The sequence below is a fragment of the Protopterus annectens genome, chromosome 12.part0 (assembly GCF_019279795.1).
Source record: "Protopterus annectens isolate FY-2018-M chromosome 12.part0, PAN1.0, whole genome shotgun sequence".
NCBI classification, from domain to species: domain Eukaryota; kingdom Metazoa; phylum Chordata; order Ceratodontiformes; family Protopteridae; genus Protopterus; species Protopterus annectens.
Window position 1 is genome coordinate 701085751 of NC_056746.1, and position 12057 is coordinate 701097807.

Below are 12057 nucleotides of genomic sequence, written 5' to 3' on the forward strand. Positions count from 1 at the left end.
ATGGCCCAAATAACTGTGGGTGTCAATAGGTCACACACATGGATGTCAGTGAGGATCACATACCCAACACTAGCCTCACCCAACAGGACAGGTGCAGATGACCATAAAGAAAGGTCGGGCTAAGGCCCCCAAATAATGGCAATGATGAACAGCCCCCACCAGACTACATAGACATACTACAACAGGTCTGGCAGTTGCATTTTAGTTCTGAAGGGTAAGATGTCTGAAACTGAAATTTATCCTATTAAGATCTAACATGTGTACTCTACTGATATGCTTCCTTTCTGCATGATAGGTCACAATACAATATGAAATGGAAGCCAACAGAGTAACCGAAATACCAGTACAATCATTGCAAATATTTAAAGTCTTCAGGTGTGCACCCCCCTCCACAGTCCCATGTAGAAATGAAGTAACATGTAAGTTTGAGGAGAAATATCACTGGAGCACAGATTTTCAGAGCTGTTCCAATCTACATTGTTGCATGTGTACGATATGCAGGGGTCAGTGTGGTAAGCTTGTTGTGTGTTTAATATTGCCTGGAAGTGGTCGGCATGTGGGCCTGGATGGTTGTGTCTCAGTGGCCTAGGTACAGTACAGTGGTTGACAGGGCCTTATTCCAACAACTGCAGTGCCAACCACACTGTTTCTCAGCTACACCCATCTTAGCAGTTGTACATACCATAGTCCAGATGTCAATATCTGTCACCACTGGAAAGCTGGACACACCATGAATGGTGGCCCATACATAGAAACAGTACACAGGTGGAAGTAACCTACACAGAGTGCATATAAAATAACTGTCAACTGCACACAAGTTTGAAATTATACATAGAGGTTAGCATCACATTAGTTGTCCCCCTAGTATAGAATACTGGTAGTCTGGCCAATAACTGGCAGACCACCAAAGGCACAGTTATAAACTAATGACAGGCTGCCCATGTCCACACACAAGCCAGCATAAGGGAATGTCCCAGGTATATTTGTGAGTCAGGTGCAAGTAGCTTCCATATCACACATGTACCCAGCTCACCCCACCATCAGCCACAGGTTTATCACAGGTCATATCCTTGCTGTAGGGAATGAGTACAGCATGAACCCATTTCTGTATGGGAATACATACATGATGCTGCATGCTGAATAAGTGTCCAATGCAGGTATGTCCCTAGCTGTAAGCAGTAACCTGACTGCATCCAGACTCTTGGATCAGTATGAACAGGAAGATTGACAGTAACACCTCAACCACTGTCACCCCAGGGTAATCCACTGGCTTGCAGCCTGGGAAAGTATGAGTGACAGAGTGCACTGGTGTGCTACAGATGCCCCGCAGCACTCTCACATGGCCTACAGACCTCTGGCCATGGCCCCTGCCTCACCCATAGTGCCAATGTATGGAATGTCAGGGGGTCCTAACTAACAGCCTAACACAGTAAACAGAAAACGAATGCAAGGCCATGTTGACAAATGCAAGTAGCATGCCTCCCCATGTCCTACTGCAAGAATTGTGGACCAGGCCATAAATACTACTGTGATAAAGGCCCAACTCTAGGGATACCTCTGAGATATTGCTTTCATAATGTTAGGAAGAGGAGAGAATAACAGAGGGAGAGGGGTGTAGAAGCATGGATGACATGGACTGTGTGAAGTCTGAGGCTCTAATGTCCACCCCTGCTACCCCATGACTGCAAACCCATGAATGAATACCCAGAAAACTGCATGTAAACCATAATGTGAAGGTAAACTGACCAGACATATGAGTCCTGCCTCTGGATAACCTGGGTGTATCTGTACAGCAGAGAGGTATGGTCCCATCAGGATATGGTCATTCCATTAAGTTGAGAAAAGCACAAGAAGGGGATCCCCAGCCAGCATACTACCAATGTGCTGGACCAATTTACACAGACCCAGCAGTCTATTGTCTGTAGCTACCCCTCCACAATGGCAGGGGTGTGCCAGAATTTGTAGTCTATATATCTCAGAATATTGGTCTCAGCTTCAATCATCTTGTATTTTCCTGGTAAACAACTGTGAGCAAAGAATGATAACTGTCAGTAGTTGATGACATGATACATCACAGTGTAAAACAGTACATACGTCAGAAAATCTATGCTACAACTAACCATGTTACACAAGCAGCACAGACAGCAATAGTTACAGTATCCCCTGTATGTTACGCCCATTGATGTCTCCATATTGGCAACCTATCTACAGATATCCTGCAGAGACAGGTTGCTAGGTGTAGCTGTAGCACAAAAAACCCTGAACTGGAGTCCAACCCCTCCCTGGAATGGATGCACACACTCAATATAGAAGGTCATACTGGGCATGCTCCTACATGTAGAGAAATAAAGCCCATATCTGACAACACAGTGGACTACAGATATCTGTTATTCGCACAAACCAAACTGTACACCATTGATACTTCACACACACACACACACACACACACACACACACACACACACACACACACACACACACACTGGATACGAATACTCACACATATCTTAGGCCAACATTATGTAACATGTCAAACATACACACACAGAGACGTGGGGAAGAGAGAGAGAGAGATCAACAGAGAGAATCCAGTTTTGAGGACTTTCCAACCTAGTACACATCCCATTGGCCTATATCACATGATATGCTGACATCATTCACTGTAGAAATTCCTTTGGTTAGCCCCCAGCCCTATAGTCTCAGTGGTGCTTGTGATAACTGTGTAACACCATAGTTCAAATAAGTATCCAAGTACCAGTTGTAATCTCAGTCCTGTCAAATGTCAAGTGTGAGTGTGTTTCTAGATGAATGTGTTTGAGGCCATTCACACTCATTACACTTCCCATTGCCCTACTTTAGCACTCCTGCTGATGTCAGTCACCCTGAAATAACCCTTTGAGCAGCTTGCAACCCTATAAGCTCTGTGGTGCTTGTGATAACTGCATAATACTGTAAAGTAGCAAACTAGCTTGATAGGAGTTCTAATCCCTATTCTGACAAATGTGTGTGCTTGTGTGAGAGAGTGCATGTGTCTTTATAGAGACCTGATTTTGAGACCATTCACACTCACTACACTTCCCTTACCCCTTCTTTAGCACTGCTGCTGATGTCACTCACCTTCAAAGATACCTTTGGACAGCTCTCCAATATTTAAGCTCTATGGTGCTTGTAATAATTGTGTGATACTATAGTGTAGCAAACTAGTTAAGTAGGAGTTGTAATCCCGGTATTGGCAACTGTGAAAATGTGTGTGTTTGTGTAAGAGAGTTGGTGTATATTTGTAAAGGCATGATTTTGAGGCCATCCACACTCACTACACTTCCCTTACCACTCTTTAGCACTGCTGCTGATGTTACTGACCTTCAAAGATGCCTTTGGAGAACACTCCACCATATAAGCTCTGTGGCACTTGTGATAATTGCATAATGCTATAGTGTAGCAAACTAGTTAGGTAGGAGTTCTAATCTTGGTCCTGGCAACTCTGCAAATATGTGTGCTTGTGTGGGAGAGTGTGTGTGTTGTTGTAGAGATTTGATTTTATGTCCATTCACACTCACTACACTTCCCTTATCCCTCCTTTAGCACTGCTGCTGATGTCACTCACATTCAGAGATACCTGTGGACAGTTTTCCAACATATATGCTCCATGGCACTTGCAATAACTGGGTAATACTATAGTGTGGCAAACTAGTTAAGTAGGAGTTGTAATCTAGGTCCTGGCAACTGTGAAAATGTGTGTGACTGTGTGAGAGAGTGTGCGTGTCTTTGTAGAGACCTGATTTTGAGGCCATTCACACTCACTACACTTCCCTTACGGGTCTACATCAGAACATCAAAGTTTTAAATCATCGAGTGTTCTAATATCAACCCTTTTTTTAGTGCACATTAAAAATAGTGAAGCTACAGAACACCAAATTCTTTCCTAGGGAAAGAATTCAGTTGGCTGGTTCTGTGGCTTCACTATTTTCAGTGCTGTGGTGGAAAGTTACGGGTCGGGTTCAGGTAAGTGTGCAATTGTGTGGTCATTAGGATTAGGGTGCGAGTTAAGTGAGTTAGGGTTAGGGAGCGGGTTATGTGAGTTAGGGTTAGGGTGCGGGTTAGGTGAATTAGGGTTAGGGGTGGGTTACCTGAGTTAGGGTTAGGGCGCGGGTTAGGTGAGTGTGCGATAGTGACAGACCTTAGGGTTAGGGGTTGGGTTAAGGTAAGTGGATAGATTGTAGTGTATGTACAGTTTAGTGTAGGGTTAGTTGTAGGATTATAAGTGTATGTGTGTGGATTGATGCTTTTTAGGTGTGCTTGTGTTGTGTGTATGTGTTTCAGAATAGTGAATTTTTTCCCAAGGAAAAAATTTGCTATTCTGAATGTGGTTTAGATATTTTAGGTTCGATAAAATAGCGTTCGCTATTTTCATCTTTCGATAGCATGATATAAACGCTCCCTTACTCCTCCTTTAGCACTGCAGCTGATATCACTCACCTTCAAAGATACCTTTGGACAGCTATCCAACATATAAGCTTAGAGGTGCTTGTGATAACTGTGTAATACTATAGTGTAGCAAACCAGTTAAGTAGAAGTTTTAATCCTGGTCCTGGCAACTGTGAAAATATGTGTGTTTGTGTGACAAAGTGTGTGTGTATTTGTAGAGACCTGATTTTGAGGCCATTCACACTCACTACACTTCCCTTATCCCTCCTTTAGCACTGCTGCTGATGGCACTTACCTTAGAGGTATGTGTGGAAACTGTGCCACCTATAAGCTCTGTGGTGCATGCGATAAATGTGTAACAATGTAGTAGCAATAAATACATAGATAGGGGTTTGAACCTCATTTCTGGCAAGTGTGTGTGTACATATATCTATTTATATGTGTCCGTACCTTAAAGATTTTGGCCCCATTTACACCCAGTACACTTCTCAGTGCTTGATTTTAGCAGTTCTGTAGATATCACTCACCTCAGAAGTACCTGTTGGTGACCCTAAAATATGTAAGGTCAGTGGTGTGTGTGGTAAATGTGTAACATAAAGGTCTGAAAGCATAGTTAGATAGAGGTTTGAACCTCACTCCTGGCAAATGTAAATGTGTGTGTAGGGTAAAATATTTCATGAAATCTCTCACCCACTACATCACCCAATGCCAGTATTTATAAGAGCTGGTGATGTTCCTCACCTTAGAAATACATTGGAACAGCATCCATTCTATAAGCTCTGTGGCACGTGTGATGAATGCGTAACACTATAGTAGCAAAACATAGCTAGATAGGGGTTTGAAATTCAGTACTGGTAAGTATGTGTGTCTTCAGTATCCTGGGTCTGTGTTGGTGTGATTGTGTAAGGATCCATTGAGGGGGTGAGTTTTGATAAATTATTATATTGAGGACCTAGTATATGTCCCAATTTTTCACATTACAAGGCCAACAGTTGTCAAACACCATAGAGGTTGGTGTAGACAATCCACAACCCTAAATGTGTAGTGCCATGTGCAATGACTATGCAACAGTATGGATTAGTTAACAATATAGGCAACCCTTCTAATACTTAGAGACCACTCTCCACCCTGGAATCATACACAAACACACTTGGCTAGGCAGCAACCACTATATCAGTAGTTCTCTTGCAAATTGCCTCACAGATAGTTCCCACGGTGTGATTGGAGTGGATTCCATGTCAAACAGATGACCAGACATGACTGGTGTCACACAGGGTATGGACCCATGTCCTCAAATGTTTGGGATCTACCCTTCTGAGGTGCAGGAGAACCCAAAGGCACCCTGGCTGATAATGTTTGCATACAACAGTAAGGTGGGTGGTAGCATTCCCAATTCATGTGATGTTGACATCACGCACAAAGGCCACTTGACACTTATGACTGTTGTCAGAACCCTGGACCATTACCTTAATGCCAAGAGATGTGTCACCATTAACTTTGAGAACTCCATGGCTGACATTAAATAATACATTGGTGGTAGTCCACTGAACAGTGACATTATTAAAACAGAATGGGGAACACAGGTTGACAGTCAGTTGCCTGTTGACTACAACAGTGCCAATGACATCAGAAAGTACTTTGATGTGTCACATCTCCTGACTGTGTGTTATCCAGCAAGTAAAAAGACATGGCACCCTGTTCCATCCCCTCAGTAACCCAATCAATGTGTACAGTGGCCCTTTTGTCATGTTCCCCACTGGACACCTGCAACAACTGTAGAGTCTGCAAATGTACCCCACAAAGGGATTACCATGCCTTATACACATGCCCTATATGGACAGACTCTGATAACTCCAATGAATCCTGGTATTATACTGTCTATGTAGCTGCAGTCACTACCTCTGTTACACAGCCATGTCTAACCAAACTAGGTCAGGAATGCTACTTCTGAAGATACCAATCTGTCCACACAACATGCGCCAGAGACCTCAATCACACTTCCACACTTCAAAGAACATGCATGTGGGACATGTACACAATCCAGAAACTGTCCATGTTATGGAATATAAATCAAATACATGTGAAGCAGTGCACATCACTGGCCACCCACAAAAGAAATCTGTATGAGTGGATGGGGAATACCATTCCCACCCCTGGGAATCACTCCAGTGACTATACTCACTGGGGGCTATTTTCATGTGGCCTGATGCCAGGGTATTCCCTTGGGATAGCCTTGTAGAGCCTTCAGACCCATTCACCTACTACACACCTATGAATCAATTAACCTATGGATCTCAGTACTGCCAAGTATGTGTGTGTGTATGTGTGTGTGTGTGTGTGCGTGTGTGTGTGTGTGTGTGTGTGTGTGTGTGTGTGTGTGTGTGTGTGTGTGTGTGTGTATGTGTATGTGTATGTGTGTGTGTGAATTGTAATCTCGGTGTATTTGGTTGATGAATATCCCCTGTGGCTGTGGTTATTAGCAATCAGAAGTGTGTTCAAAGCACAACACATACCATTCTCTGCTCTACAACAGATGTTGTAGATCAACATATACCTATGTACAACCCTCAGCCCTATAATACGCAATCACTGTGTTACAGACTGGGGAATTTCATGCAGATACAGCTGTACCCTGCCTAAGACATGGTGGATGTGTTACCACGCTGCCATATCCCTTGATCTCTTGATCTTGCTGCAGGGCAACATCCTGATGACACACAGATACCTAGAACAGAAACAGGATATAGCACGTGAGAACACATTCACTCAGCACTTCAATTGTGGGGGGAGAGAGGGGTAAAGCTGGCAGTTAACATGTTGCCAAGACTGTGGCTGATATCTGTTGTCTCTGGATAGGTATTAGCATTGTGCAGTAACTCACAGCACTTGTGTTTAATGCTGTGGAGGTTGCTGTTGTAACTATCAAAAGGCTGTTGTGATTGTTGTCAGTGTCTGCTGCATGTCTGTCATCATAGATGCCTGCAGGGGATTCCATGAGGGATCCAAAGTTGTGTTTGAGGCTAATAAGGGAGTTCAACAGTCATGGGACACCACCTTTTTCTGCAACAGTGTCCTCCATATGATGTACACTTTAGTAATAACAGGGGACCATCACATTGTCTCCCACTGTTTGGAGGACAGTGTCTGAGTTCTGTTGGCTCTGGCTAGTACCATGCATTCATGTACCTGTTTGTACAGTGCATATGTTTATGATTCCACAGTCATGCAGCTATTTCCCATTGCCATGGGTGCAATGAAGTCATCCACCCCTGTTTTCATGGCTGGAAAGTCAGCTTTGGAGAGGTTTTGTAAGGTGGTTAAATTTGTGGGGGTGTGGCTGACATGTTGAGTTATATGTTGATTACAGCCTGTGTGGATGTCACCATGTGGGGATTGACAACTGTTGATGAGAAACAGTCCCATATTTAAGTAATCAACACATATCAAGGTTGTTGCATCCTCTACCGGGGTGAGTATGAACCTGTCCAGGGCATTGTAAATGAATCCCAGAAGTGTTGGGGCACTGTACTGGTGCTTGTCTACTTTCCCCAGATGATAGAGGGGTACATGAAGTCTCATACTATGTCAGTGTTGTGTTGGACCATCCATCATAGATGGCAGGGTGTTGAGGAATGTGCATTGACAGTCTAGGGACATAGATGTGGACCCATAGCAGGCTATAGTCTGGATTGCAGTGCTACCTCAAGGCAGTTGTACTGGACATATCTCCAATGCATTATGCTGGGATACTAGTCTGGAGGTGTTCCTAGCCATAATGAATATGGAGACAACACTACCTGTGGATGTGTGATGTGCTCCATGTTTGGGGGTTGACAGCTGTGAAATGCGTCAGAGCCTGATACTGCAGGGCTGCTGTCTGCTGCTGTGAACCACCTCTCCATTACAGCAGACATATGTCCTCCTCTCCAACGAGTGCTTTAAGTGACTGCATCCTAACAGTTAGATGTCTACTGTTGAGCAGCATGACCCTCAGATTGCATACATATCTAGCTGTTATGGTGGTAATTACATTAGGAAGACTGCCTAATAAGGCATCATAGGGGTGGCAAGACACTTAGCCAGTACCTGTAAACCCAGCGCTGACAAATGTAGGACATCTGTGGCAAGTCATTGGGTTCTGTCACTCATGTCATCCTAAGTAGAGATGTATTGGATCCCCTGAGAATGACACAAAACATGTAAGCTAATGTTGCAGTCAATCATCTGTTGATAGTACCACAGCATCATTCTGTGTGATGGTGGTACACTGCTCAGGGCTATTGTCACACCTGCCTGGACCACATAATCAATGAGTTCAACCATGTGTCTTGTCATGTAGTCCATGGAGGTGTGTCCCAAGTCATTCACACCCACATGGATAAAGAGTGATACTTATAGTTGTTGTGGAGTGCCATGATTGGCTATGTCATGTGTTGGATGCTGGCATGTGATAGATATTTGGCTGTTGCCTGCTCCATATTCAACTTAGTGAGTGGGATATGTGTGTGCCTCAGTATTGAGTTACCCATGATCACTGTATCGTGCAAGGTGGTTAACCTTAGGAGCTTAGGTTGAGGGGCACACTGTGTAGGTTAAATATGTGTCTCTTGGCATGTGCCATGCCATGGTGTCTAAATGGGTGTCTGTCTTGCTAGTCTGTGTTGTTTGGGTAAATGTCCATTGAGTGCTTTTGTGAAGGTGGGTGTGTGGCTTTTCACTGTGTGTCATGGCTGTCAAAGTGGGTGTCATGGTGAGCTACAAGTTCCAAATGGTGAGGTGCAGGTGTTGATATTATCCTCTTGATCTGCTAGTCCAGTCTTTGCTGGCGAGTGCATATGTCTACATTGGGTGATATATGGGTAACTCTCATAGGTCTGAGTGTTTGGAGTTTAGAGAGAAGGGTTGTGTGTGTACATGAGGCAGTAGCAACAGTGCCTCAGAATGGACAAGTGCACCAGGTTAATGGGTGAAAGCACAGACAACTTCCCTTCAATCATGCCAGGAGGGGTGGACATAAATAATAAGTACTGGAGCTACTTCTGTGATGAATGAGTACTACTGATAGCTTCCAGGTGTGCCACACTTCTTGATACAATAACCTGATGAAGTGCCAAGCCATAATGCTATTTGAAGTGCAAGACAGAAAGAACTAGCATGATGTAAGGATAGAACAGAAGGCAGACTTTCGGTCACCTGTAATACTTTACCTCAGCTGTGCAGTTGTCAGCAGTTTTGGCCATATGAAAGCTCAATAAGGTTTGTAGCTTGTGCAGTAACTGCCTAACACTATAGTAGACATAACTAGATAGACAGGAGTTCTACTCCCAATACTGGCAAGTTTGTGTGTGTAAATCATGTATTGTCTGGCTTATACCATTTTTGACTTGTGTACTACCTTTCACACTTCCCTTTGCCCCAATCTAGTAGTCCTGTTGATGCCATCCACCTTAGAAGTACCTTTGGACTAGGTGGAACTGTATAAGCTCTGTGGCACATCCGATAACTGTGTAGCACTATAGTATCAATAACTAGATAGACAGGAGTTCTAATCACCCTACTGAAAACTGTTTGGATGTGTTTGTGTGAGAATCATGTAGTGTGTGGGTTACATAATTTTTGACCTGTGTACTACCCTTTACACTTCCCTTCACTCCAATTTAGTAGTCCTGTTGATGTCATCCACCTTAGAAGTACTGTTGGAAGAGGTGCAAACATGTAAGCTCTGTGGCACGTCTGATAAATGTGTAACAAAATAAGCAGGAGTTCTAATCCCAATGCTGGCAACTGTTTGTGTTTGTGTGTGTGTGTGTGTGTGTGTGTGTGTGTGTGTGTGTGTGTGTGTGTGTGTGTGAGGATCATATTTTGAGTGGCTTATACCATTGTGATGTGTGCACCATACACGGCTCGTGACCATCTCCCGCTGGCATTACTTTATAGAGTGTGGTAACAGCATCTGCCTCACATGCAGCAGGTTACACCATTGTACAGTCCTCTGTACAAATGTGTCTGGAATATCCATATGTTTGCAACCTATACATGGACAGAACTGGTCTGTGTGCCTTAACAATGCCCATGTATGTGATATTGTAGCCAATTAGGCCACAGTGAGTGTACTGATACATATGGCAGCATGAGGTATCATACTTGACTGAAACATCATGCTGATATGATGTATGCCACCCTCAAAGGTGGCCAGCTTTGTAGGTGTAATACATGGGTCCAGATGCTTTGTTTTACAGGTGAACTGCTCCTGTTATGGGTCACATTAAAGGCTGTAAGATGTGTGGACTGACATATTGTGGTCCTAATTAGTATGTAACAGGAACACCTTGCATTTTAACAGGGGTGTGTACACAATTTATATCCACTGTATACCACTAATGTGTCACACATATCCCTACCTTAGTCTGTTTGCCCATCCCATTTTGTTTGCCTTTGTCCAGACGTCTTGGCACTGACAAGTTGTGAGGTATGCTACAGGAATGTTGAATTCATGTCAGATAGGCCCCAGTGGTGACCACTGTGATGCAATCCAGTTAACCCCAGCACAAGTGAACATGCACAAAAAGCAATATAGCTTTTACATAATGCAATATAGCTATTACTGATGGTTGTGTGCATGGTAAATTGCACGCCGTTCACATGCCTGGGGTACTGCCAGGCAACAACAGAACAATGTCATACTCACCAGCTTCAGGCTGCTGTCCCATATGCAGACCAGAGGGTCCTAGGTAGTTGTGAGAGGGAGTTATTGTCAGCAGACTCACATGTGGCCTTGGTACAGGATGGATACAGCATGTCTGCTCATTTACAGTAGTAACCCCAATAATGCACAATGTCCTGTCCTCACCATAGATGTGCACCTCTGTGCATTAGCAAACCCCATCCACAACTGCAATAGGACCTGACACATGGATGTAGATACAATACAGATACATGTATGTCTGATACATTAGTGTACTAATCCCCACTGGGCCCTTATCTGCATGCTCCTCATTGAGTGTGTGTGTGCAACCCACCTCCACAATGCTTCCCTCAGCTTCATGGCTATGCTTTGGCTGGGTGCCCCAAGGTTGGTGAGAAACTCCTCGGTGGGTGTCAGTGGAGGCTGGATGGCTGGGCCCTCACCTGTGGCTAGCCTGTCCCTCGCTACAGTAGCAGCACATTGATGGGCATGGCATAAGAGGTCAGTGGCCCGATGCTGCACCTGCTCTTAAGTTCTACTGTGCAGGCCGGCATCATTTACCCTGTGGACAAGACTGTTCCACAGGGCGGTCCTCTCCCATACATCTTCTGCTCTCTGTCCAAATAACAGGGTATAATGTCCAATCACATATTGGGTGATGATGTCAGTTACCCCAACAGAGAATGCTGGTAGGTGAGCCCTCCGCATGTTACCTGGAAGACATAAACAGGAAAAAGGTCACAAGACCTCATATGGTTGTCAAATTGCACATCAACAGTGGATATTACTTGCAAATAATCTACACTACACCATAACCCTCAAAGCTATCATGGCTATAGCAGCTTGCATTACACTCCTGACCCTGAGCTATCTTATTCCCCCCCAATGTTGGACACTTGATTCCTTAATCCTCTATTCTCCATTCATTTCTGTGTAGAGTGTTGACA